The 11,899-nt window shown below is 38.0% G+C and overlaps 1 pseudogene across 1 annotated transcript; it reads right to left on the bottom strand.

The window, feature by feature from the left end:
• Positions 1-9,142: 9,142 nt before the first annotated feature.
• LOC309612897 (ATP synthase membrane subunit K, mitochondrial pseudogene) lies at positions 9,143-10,634 on the bottom strand (annotated as a pseudogene). The gene has a single exon. The product of its transcript is annotated as an ATP synthase membrane subunit K, mitochondrial pseudogene (transcript).
• Between the last annotated feature and the right edge of the window lie 1,265 nt (positions 10,635-11,899).

Below are 11,899 nucleotides of genomic sequence, written 5' to 3'. Positions count from 1 at the left end.
TAAACCCTGCATCTATGGAATATCTGAATGGACAACAAGTGTTCCCAAACTGAAACCAGTCCAGCTCTACAAGCTGTGGACTTCAGGGACTAGTACACGTGGGAGTTGGGCCAGGTGAGATTGTGAGTTGCCCCCACAGTGCCCATAGAGGGACCAGAAACCTACCTAGAGGTTGGGAAGGTGGCAGTTGGCTGTGAGTCATGGTGGGGACAAGGACACTGACAGCTGAGACCCCAGGAAAATATAATTATTACTATTTTTTTATGTCTTGTTTTTTCTGTTGTTTTTTAAGTATTATTTGTGTTTTTTTAGTTTTTTTTAATTTTTTATGTTTTTTTTATATTTCTATTTCCATGTTACTTTTTTGTTGTTCTGTGTTTTTTCCTTTTTTTTTTCCTTTGTTCTATTTTGTTTTCTTCTTTTTTTTCCTTTGTTGTATTTGTTCTTATATTTTTAAATTTTTTTCATCGTTTTTGTGTGTTTGTATCATTTGCTTTGCTTTTTCCTTCAGTTTGCACTCTAGTTTTTTTTTGTTTTTTATTTTTTTGTTTTTGTTAGTTTTGTTTTTAATTGTTTGATTTCATTTGGGGATTCTTCTGTTTGGTTGTTCTCTTGTTTTTTGTTTTCTCTGTTTTTGTTTTTGTTTCTTATTTTGTATGTGTGTGTGTTTGTTGTTTTTTTTTTGGTTTGGTTTTGCTTTTACCATTCATTGGTCTGGGGTTTTGTTTGTCTGTTCATTTGATTTTCATTGTTATTATTGCTGTTTGCCTGTTTTTATCTTTGCTATTTGGCTTCAGTTTTGTTTCTTGGTTTGTTTTCAATTGTTTTCGTCCTGCCTTTTTTTTTCTTTCTTTTTCTTCCCCCCCCCCCTTTTTTGGTGAGCTGTGTGGCTTGCAGGGTCTTGGTTCCCAGGCCAGAGGTCAGGCCTGAGTCTCTGTGGTGGGAGCATTGAGTCAAGGACACTGGAATGCCAGAGAATTCCTGGCCCTGGGAATATTAATCAGTGAGAGCTCTCCCAGAGGTCTCCATCTCAACTCCAAGACCTGGCTCCACCCAACAGCCTGCAGGCTCCAGTGCTGAAGGCCCCACACCAAACAACAAGCAAGACAGGAACACAAACCCAGCCATCAGCAGATAGGCTGCCTAACGTCATATAAGCCCACAGACACCCCAAAACACACCATCTGATGAAGCCCTGTCAATTAGAGGGAAAAGATCCAGCTCCACCAACCAGAAAACAAGCACTAGTCCCTCTCACCAGGAAGCCTACACAAAAACCTGGACCAACCTCACCCACTGGGGGCAGACAACAGAAGCAGGAGGAACTACAACCCTGAAGCCTGTAGAAAGGAGACCTCAAACAGTAAGTTAGACAAAATGAGAAGAAAGAGAAATATGCTGCAGATGAAAGAGCAATGTAAAAACCCACAAGACCAAATAAATGAAGAGTAAATAGGAAATATACCTGAAAAAGAAATAAGAGTAATGATAGTAAAGATGATCCAAAATCTTGGAATTAGAATGGAGAAAATACAAAAAACGTTTAACAAGGACCTAGAAGAACTAAAGAACAAACAGTGACGAACAGCATAAGAAATGAAATTAAAAATACACTAGGATGAATCAATAGCAGAATAACTGAAGCAGAAGAACAGATAAGTGAGCTGGAAGATAGAATGGTGGAAATAACTGCTGTGGAGCAGAATAAAGAAAAGTGAAGGAAGAATAAAGAAAAGTGATAAATAAGAATAAAGAAAAGTGAAGAACTGAGGACAGTCTCAGAGACCTCTGGGACAAAATTAAACACACAAACATTTGAATTGTAGGGGTCCAAGAAGAAGAAGAGAAAGGGCCTGATAAAATATTTGAAGAGATTAGAGTCAAAAACTTCCCTAACATGGAAAAGGAAATAGTCAATGCCAGGAAGCACAGACAGTCCCATACAGGATAAACCCAAGGAGAAACACGCCAAGACACATATTAATCAAACTAACAAAAAGTAAATATAAAGAAAAAATGTTAAAAGCAAGGGAAAAGCAACAATAACATACAAGGGAATCCCCATAAGGTTATCAGCTGATCTTTCAGCAGAAACTCTGCAGGCCAGAAGGGAGTGGCAAAATATATATAAAGAGATGAAAGGGAAAAACTACAACCAAGATTACTCTACCCAGCAAGGATGTCATTCTGATTCAACAGAGAAATCAAATGCTTTACAGAAAAGCAAAAGCTAAGAGAATTCAGAACCACCAGACCAGCTTTGCAACAAATGCTAAAGGAACTTCTCTAGGCAGGAAACACAAGAGAAGGAAAAGACCTACAAAAACAAACCCAAAACAATTAAGAAAATGGGAATAGGAACAAATATATTGATAATTACCTTAAATGTAAATGGATTAAATGCTCCAACCAAAAGACACAGACTGGCTGAATAGATACAAAATCAAGACCCATATATATGTTGTCTAAAAGAGATCCTTCACAGGGAAATTCTATCAAACATTTAGAGAAAGTGAGGGGATGGAAAAAGATATGCCATGCAAATGGAAATCAAAAGAAAGCTGGAGTAGCAATACTCATATCAGACAAAATAGACCTTAAAATAAAGACTGTTACAAGAGACAAGGAAGGACACTACATAATGATCAAGGGATCATTCCAGGAAGAAGATATAATAATTGTAAATATTTATGCACCCAACACAGGAGCACCTCAATATATAAGGCAAATGCTAACAGCCATAAAAGGGGAAATTGACAGGAACACAATAATAGTGGGGCACTTTAACAGCCCACTTACACCAATGGATAGATCATCCAGACAGAAAATTAATAAGGAAACATAAGCCTTAAATGACACATTAGACCTGACAGGCTTAATTGATATTTATAGAACATTCCATCTGAAAGCAGCAGAATACACTTTCTTCTCAACTGCACGCAGAACATTCTCTACTATAGATCTACCTTGGTTCACAAATCAAGCCTCGGTAAATTTAAGGGAACTGAAATCATATCAAGCATTTTTTCCAACCACAATGCTATGAGATTAGAAATCAATTACAGGGGAAAAAACTGTAAAAAACACAAACACATGGAGGCTAAACAGCACACTGCTAAATAACCAAGAGATCACTGAAGAAATCAAAGAGGAAATCAAAAAATACCTAGAAACAAATGACAATAAAAACACAACGACCTAAAACCTATGGGATGCAGCAAAAGCAGTTCTAAGAAGGAAGTTTATAGCAATTCAATCTCACCTCAAAAAATAAGAAAAATCTCAAATAAACAATCTAACATTATGCCTAAAGCAACTAGAAAAAGAAGAACAAAGAAAACCCAAACTAGGTAGAAGGAAAGAAATCATAAAGATCAGAGCAGAAATAAATGAAATAGAAATGAAGAAAATAGCAAAGATCAATAAAACTAAAAGTTGGTTCTTTGAGAAGATAAGCAAAATTAATAAACCTTTAGCCAGACTCATCAAGAAAAAAAGGGAGAGGATTCAATTCAATGAAATTAGAAATGAAAAAGGAGAAATTACAACTGACCACAGAAATACAAAGGATTATAAGAGACTACTATAAGCAACTATATGCCAATAAAATGGACAACCTGGAGGAAATGGACAAATTCTTAGAAAGGTACAACCTTCAAATACTGAACCAGGAAGAAATAGAAAATATGGACAGACCAAGCACAAGTAATGAAACTGAAACTGTGATTTAAAATCTTCCAACAAACAAAAGTCCAGGGGCAGGTGGCTTCACAGGGAAATTCTATCAAACATTTAGAGAAGAGTTAACACCTCTCATTCTCAAACTCTTCGAAAAAAATTGCAGAGGGAGGAACACTCCCCAACTCATTTTACAAGGCCACCATGACCCTGATACCAAAACCAGGTAAAGATATCACAAAAAAAGAAAATTACAGGCCACTATCACTGATGAACATAGATGCAAAAAACATCATCAAAATACTAGCAAACCTAACACATATATATGGAATCTAAAAAAAATAAAAAGGTTCTGAAGAACCTAGGGGCAGGACAGGAATAAAGACACAGATGTAGAGAATGGACTAGAGGACATGGGGAGGGGGAAGGGTAAACTGGAAAGAAGTGAGAGAGTGGCATGGACATATATACACTACCAAATGTAAAATAGACAGCTAGTGGGAAGCAGCCACATAGCACAGGGCGATCAGCTCAGTGCTTTGTGACCACCTAGAGGGGTGGGATAGGGAGGGTGAGAGGGAGGGAGAAGCAAGAGGGAGGAGATATGGTGATATATGTATGTGTGTGGCTGATTCACTTTGTTATACAGCAGAAACTAACACAACATTGTAAAGCAATTATACTCCAATAAAGATGTTGAAAATAAATATTACAAACAAAATCCAAGAACACATTAAAAGGATCATACACCATAATCAAGTGGGATTTATCGCAGGGATACAAGGATTCTTCAATATACACAAATCAATCAATGTGATACACCCTATTAACAAATTGAAGAATAAAAACCGTATGCTCACCTCAATAGATGCAGAAAAAGCTTTTGACAACATTCAACACTGATTTATGATAAAAAAAGAAAAAAACTCTCCAGAAAATGGGCATAGAGGGAACCTACCTCAACATAATAAAGGCCATATGTGACAAACCCACAGCAAACATTATTCTCAGTGATGAAAAACTGAAAGCATTTCCTCTAAAATCCGGAAAATGACAAGGGTGCCCACTCTCGCCACTCTTATTCAACATAGTTTTGGAAGTCCTAGCCACAGAAATCAGAGAAGAAAAAGAAATAAAAGGAATCCAAACTGGCAAAGAAGAGGTAAAACTGTCACTGTTTGCAGATGACATGATACTATACATAGAAAATCCTAAATATGCCACCAGAAAACTACTAGAGCTAATCAGTGAATTTAGTAAAATTGCAGGATACAAAATTAATACACAGAAATCTCTTGTGTTCCTATACACTAACAACAAAAGATCAGAAAGAGAAATTAAGGAAACACTCCTATTTACCATGGCAACAAAAAGAAGAAAATACCTAGGAATAAACCTACCTAAGGAGGAAAAAGACCTATATGCAGAAAACTATAAGACATGATGAAAGAAATCAAAGATGACACAAACAGATGGAGAGATATACCATGTTCTTGGACTGGAAGAATCAATGTTGTGAAAATAATTATACTACCCAAAGATTCATACTTCAGATTCAATGTAATCCCTATCAAAATTACCAATGGCATTTTTCACAGAACTGGAACAAAAAATTTTACAATTTGCATGGAAACACAAAAGACCTCAAATAGCAAAGGCAATCTTGAGGAAAAAAAAAAAAAAAAACGGAGCTGGAGGAACCAGGCTCCCTGACTTCAGACTATACTACAAGGTTACAGTAATCAAGACAGTATGGTATTGACACAAAAACAGAAATATAGATCAATGGAACAGGATAGGAAATCCAGAGATAAACCCACACAACTATGGTCTCCTAATCTGTGACTAAGGAGGCCAGAATATACAGTGGAGCAAAGACAGAGTCTTCAATAAGTGGTCCTGGGGAAACTGGACAGCTACATGTAAAATAATTAAATTAGAACACTCCCTAATACCATATACAAAAATAAACTCAAAATGGATTAAAGACCTAAATGTAAGGCCAGACAGTATAAAACTCTTAGAGGAAAACATAGGCAGAACACTCTTTAACATAAATCGCAGCAAGATCTTTTTTTAACCCACCTCCTAGAGTAATGAGAATAAAAACAAAAATAAATAAATGGGACCTAATGAAATTTAAAAGCTTTTGCACAACAAAGGAAGCCATAAACAAGACAAAAAGACAACCCTCAGAATGGGAGAAAATATTTGCAAACAAAGCAACTGACAAGGGATTAATCTCCAAAATATACAAACAGCTCATGCAGCTCAATATCAAAGAAACAACCCAATCAAAATATGGGTGAAAGACCTAAATAGACATTTCTCCAAAGAAGACATACAGATGGCCAACAAACACATGAAAAGTTGCTCAACATCACTAATTATTACAGAAATGCAAATCAAAATTACAATGAGATATCACCTCACACTGGTCAGAATGGCCATCATCAAAAAGTCTACAAACAATAAGTGCTGGAGAGAGTATAGAGAAAAGGGACCCTTCTTGCACTGCTGATGGGAATGTAAATTAGAGGTTCTTTAAAAAACTAAAAATAGAACTACCATATGACCCAGCAATGCCACTACTGGGCATATACCCTGAGAAAACCACAATTCAAAAAGATACATGTACCACAATGTTCATTGCAGCACTATTTACAATAACCAGAACATGGAAACAACCTAAATGCCCACCAACAGATGAATGGATAAAGATGTGGCACATATATACAATGGAATATTACCCAGCCATAAAAAGGAATGAAATTGAGTTATTTGTAGTGAGGTGGATGGACCTAGAGTCTGTCATACAGAGTGAAGTAAGTCAGAAAGAGAAAAACAAATACTGTATGCTAACGAACATATATGGAATCTAAAAAAACAGTCCTGATGAACCTAGTGGCAGGACAAGAATAAGGCACAGACATAGAGAACAGACTTCAGGACGCAGTGGGGAAAGGGGAAGCTGGGACAAAGTGAGAGAGTAGCATTGACATATATACACTACCAAATGTAAAATGGATGGCTATAGGGAAGCTGCTGCATAACACAGGGAGATCAACTTGATGCTTTGTGATGACATAGAGGGGTGGAATAGGAAGGGTGGGAGGGAGGCTCAAGATGGAGGGGATATGGGGATATATGTATATATATATAGATGATTCACTTTGTTGTACAGCAGAAACTAACACAACATTGTAAAGCAATTATACTCCAATAAAGATGTGAAAAAAAAGACACATGCACCCAAATGTTCATTGCAGCACTATTTACAATAGCCAGGACATGGAAACAACCTAAACGTCCATCAACAGAGGAATGGATGAAGAAGATGTGGTACATATATACAATGGAATATTACTCAGCCATAAAAAGGAATGAAATTGGGTCATTTGTAGAAACATGTATGGACCTAGAGGCTGTCATACAGAGTGAAGTAAGTCAGAAAGAGAAAAACAAATATCTATATTAATGCATATATATATATGGAATCTGAAGAAATTGGTATAGACAATCTTATTTTTTTATTGGACTATAATTGCTTACAATGTTGTGTTAGTTTCTGCTGTACAGTGAAGTGAATCAGCTATATGTAGACATATATCCCCTCCCTCTTGGACCCCCCCCCATCCCACCCATCTAGGTCATCACAGAGCACCAAGCTGAGCTCCCAGTGCTATACAGCAGGTTCCCACTAGCTATCTATTTTACACATGGTAGTGTATTTATGTCAAACCTAATCTCCCAATTTACAGAGCAGAAATAGAGACACAGACTTAGAGAACAAAAGTATGGATACCAAGGGGGAAGGGAGGGTGGGATGAATTGGGAGATTGGGACTGATACATATACATTGTTGATAATATGTATAAAATAGATAATTAATGAGAGCCTACTGTATAGCACAGGGAACCCTACTCAATGCTCTGTGGTGACCTAAATGGGAAGGAAATCCAAAAAATAGGGGATATGTTTACACGTATAGCTGATTCACTTTGCTGTACAGTAGAAACTAACACAACATTGTAAAGCAACTATACTCTAACAAAAAATTTCTTTTCTCTTTTTAAAAATCAAAAAGTAAAAGTTAACTCTTAGAAATAGACTCACAGGCAGAAAACAAACTTATGGTTGCCCAAAAGGAAAGGGGGGAAGAGATAAATTAGAAGGTTGGGATTAACATACACACACTACTATATATAAAATAGATAACCAACAAGGACCTGCTGTATAGCACAGGGAAATCCACTCAAAATTATGTAACAACCTAAATGGGAAAAGAATTTGAAAAAGAATAGATACATGTATATGTATAACTGAATCACTTTGCTGCACACCTGAAACTAACACAACATTGTTAATCAACTATACTCCAATATAAAATAAAAAGTTTAAAAACAAAACAAATCAAACAAAAAAGAAATGTTAGTTACTTACCTCCCTACTACCTGTAGCTTCATTACTATCTTTCCAAAACCCTCCAGAATATATCTCTTGGGTAACTGCAAGTCTGAGTCCCAGTGAACACAGAAGAAAGCTGTCTAAGGCAAGAAAACAGAAAGCTCACAATGTTTGAGGAGCACAAAACTGCAATTAGCTGGTAACGTTAGACCCTTTACTCATCTAGGAAATGTTCACCAAAGTCACAGAACACAAGGAGAAATGTTTGAGTGTCCAGTATATGCCAGGCCTTGTGTTTGACATTGGCTTAGACTACAAAACAGCAAAGGTAGAGATAGGGGAGGAAGAAAAAAGGAACTTTTAACCCAATGACTGCTATCTAGGGTGATGGTCAATGGGACTCATAGCCCTAGAGCAGGGTTTTCAACTTTGGCCCTATTGACATTGAGGGCCAGATAAGTTGTAGTTATGAGGAGCTGTGCACTGTAGGATGTATAGCAGCATCCTACCCACCAAACACCTGTAGCATTCTGCTCCCTCCCCCAGCACTGCCCCAGTTGTGACAACGAAAAATGTCTCTAGACAGTGCCAAGTGTCCCTTGGAGGGCAAAACTGTCCCCTGGTTGAGAACCACTGCCTTAGAAATCTCAGAAAATAATTAAGCTTCTTTCACTTCTATATTGACATTAACTGGACAATTCTGGTTAAAATACTTAATTGTATCTTCAACCAACACATCTCCAGGTATTTTCAAAATCTGTGGCATCCAGATCAATCAGTGTCCAAGAGCCACTTATATAATGACACATCCTATTTCAACAAGGCATCTGCCCTCATTTCTGTATTATAAAATCAGGCTCCAAAAGTAGCATTTACATTGAAAAATATCAACTGACTGAATATAAGATGACAGTAAATCTCCATAATGTCATATGTCAAAGAATGACTCAGAGACACATAGTTAATTATCTGCATGCCAAACAACTCACTTGTATGTAAAGGAGATGGCCATTGGACTGTTGTCAGTGAACAAAGGTAAAAGCAGGATTTATTTAAAAAAAAAAAAAACAGTGGTGAGAGAGAAGAGGAAAAAACAATAAGAACAGTAGGCCTTATTTTGCATTTTGGAGGCAAATTAATTAGCTGGCAGCTAGCAAAGAGGTCTGTCTGGGCCATCTGCCCTTGAACAGGCCATGTAAGTTTTCAGACATAGCATTTTCAGTTGACAATGGATTCTCCAAGAAACCTTGAGTGTGTTGCTGAGTATGCATGAGGGGCTGGGTGACACATCCACTGGGTCCTTCATCAGGTGGGTGAGATCTGTGCCATTTCTCTATCCAGAATAACTCTCATAGGAAGACTAGCTTTAATATAGCAGCCTTATTTTTTGTTCTATAACTGGATAGAAGTTTCTGGTGGCCCAGTGGTTAGGACTCTGTGCTTTCACTGCCGAGGGTGCGGGTTCAGTCCCTGGTCGGGGAACTAAGATCCCACAAGCTGCACAGCACGGCCAAAAAAAAGAAAGAAAAAAGTATAACTGGGGATAGAAAGGAATTGCTACATAAAACAAGCTTCAAATTCCCAAGAACTAGAAATCTTAGACCCGGAGATTTCAGACGTGTATTTTTCTGTTCTAAGTGACAGACAAGCAAGTACCAGGTTTTTCCACCTGTTCACCACGTTGCAAAAAGTGCCAATCTCACACTCACCTGCCCTTCCCTCCTGCACTGGAAAAGATTCTAGACACTGAAAGTGCTGCTGAAAAATGACAGGAGAGAGCTCCTTGAAGTGCCACAACCTTTTTAATGTTTCCGGAAAGGCTACCTTTCTTTTCTTGCATCATGTAGAATTACTCTAGTAAACAAACAACCATTGTTTGGCATCCATATTATCTCTGAGACCAGTTCCTGGCACAACGTGGTCAGTCAATAAATGGCAAATATTGTTGGAGTTTTCATTATTATAGTTAGCATTTATTGAACATTTACTATGCTCCAGGCATTGGTCCAAGCACTATGCGTATTTTATTTCATTTACTTTTCAATCAACCTTAAATTTTTATAAGAACTATTTTATCCCCATTTTACAGATGAAGTCTAAAAGGTTAGACATTCCTATTGTTGCAAGTTCATATATTTTTTTTCCAGGATCATAATTTATTGTACAAATTGAGTACCACATGATGAGTTGACATTAGCTTCTTCAAGCATGGGAACTTAACAGATGAGGTACAGTTGAGAATCCGTTTATGTTGCTTTCACAGCTGGAGTTTTTTTAGACCTTAACTTAAAGTATATAACTATCAAAGCAATACCTCCGTATGTGGCCAGTACACAATTCATTCTCCCTGTGAGAGTGTAAGAGTTGAAATATTTTTTGATACCAGTGAATTGGTACTGGGCATCAGTTTCTGGACCTGCCATGATTTCAATCTTCCAAAACGCACAGACCTCGCTGCAGGTGTCCTTCAACTGAAGAAGCTGCTCCTCGGCCCAGACGGAAGAAGCCGCCTCCCCCGCAAACGTTCAACGGGCCTTACGGATTCGGCCCTCTGCGCTGACTGGCTCTATTTTTAACATTTCACTAATCTCCATGTTTTTCTTTGGAAATAACTTCCTTCTTCTTGACTCTCTCTTTTCTTGATCTCTGTCTTTGCCTGCCCCACCCCCGCTCCAAGGTCTTTAGTCATAACCTCTCCTTAAAATGTACTTCAAATTTTTCATTTCTCTGTTGAGCGATGCAGCCCAGAATTAGAAGTAATTGATTCCATTTTTGAGTGTTTGTCTGTTCTAAGCCATGGCTCTATTTCTGAGCATACATGACAGACATTGGAAGTCATTCAAAGATATGACTAAGATATGATTTTTGCCCTTTGAGATCCTCCCAAAATGAAACCAAGAAATGCCCAACACAACAATGAGACGTGAGCAGTGGACCAAGGGAGCCAGGAGGAGAGAGTAACTGGCCCTGCCTGGGGCCATGAAGGAAACAGAACTTAAACTGAGTTTGTTTTTTTTTTTAACATCTTTATTGGAGTATAATTACTTTACAATGTTGTGTTAGTTTCTGCTGTATAACAAAGTGAATCAGCTATACGTATACATATATCCCCATATCCCCCCCCTTGCCTCTCCCTCCCACCCTCCCTATCCTACCCCTCTAGGTGGTCACAAAGCACCGGGCTGATCTCCCTGTGCTATGTAGCTGCTTCCCACCAGCTATCTATTTTACATTTGGTAGTGTATATATGTCCATGCCATTCTCTCACTTCATCCCAGCTTACCCTTCCCCTTCCCCGTGTCCTCAAGTCCATTCTCTACGTCTGCTTCTTTACTCCTGTCCTGCCCCTAGGTTCTTCAGAACGTTTTTTTTTTTTTTTTTTTAGATTCCATATATATGTGTTAGAATACAGTATTTGAGGACAAGTGAGAGTTAGTCAGAAAGGGAAAGAGAAGGAAGTGCTCTGGTCAAAGGAAATGGTCTCATACAAAAGTCACACACTTTCCCTTTGCACTATATACCCATTTACTTTTGCAATAAATATTTTCACAGGTAGCACATGCCAAATACAGCAATAGCTGCTGGGTATCCTGTGGTGAACAAGAGAAGCAAGGCTGGGGCCTGTGTGGACCTAATATTCTAATGAGGGACAGTGTGGTATCTGCTTTCCAAAGATGGCCAACATCAATTCTCTCCCCACCTGTATGCACATGCTGTTCCTCCTTCCTCCCATCAGCAATTGGGGCTTATGTCTCCTCCCCTGAAATTGGGGCTGAGCCTGTGACTGCTTTGTCCAATCAAATGTGGATGAAGT

Source organism: Balaenoptera borealis (assembly GCF_965194805.1).
Source record: "Balaenoptera borealis genome assembly, chromosome: 16".
Lineage (NCBI taxonomy): Eukaryota > Metazoa > Chordata > Mammalia > Artiodactyla > Balaenopteridae > Balaenoptera > Balaenoptera borealis.
Note: the sequence above shows the minus strand (reverse complement) of the source record. Positions and strands in the feature narration are given on the sequence as shown.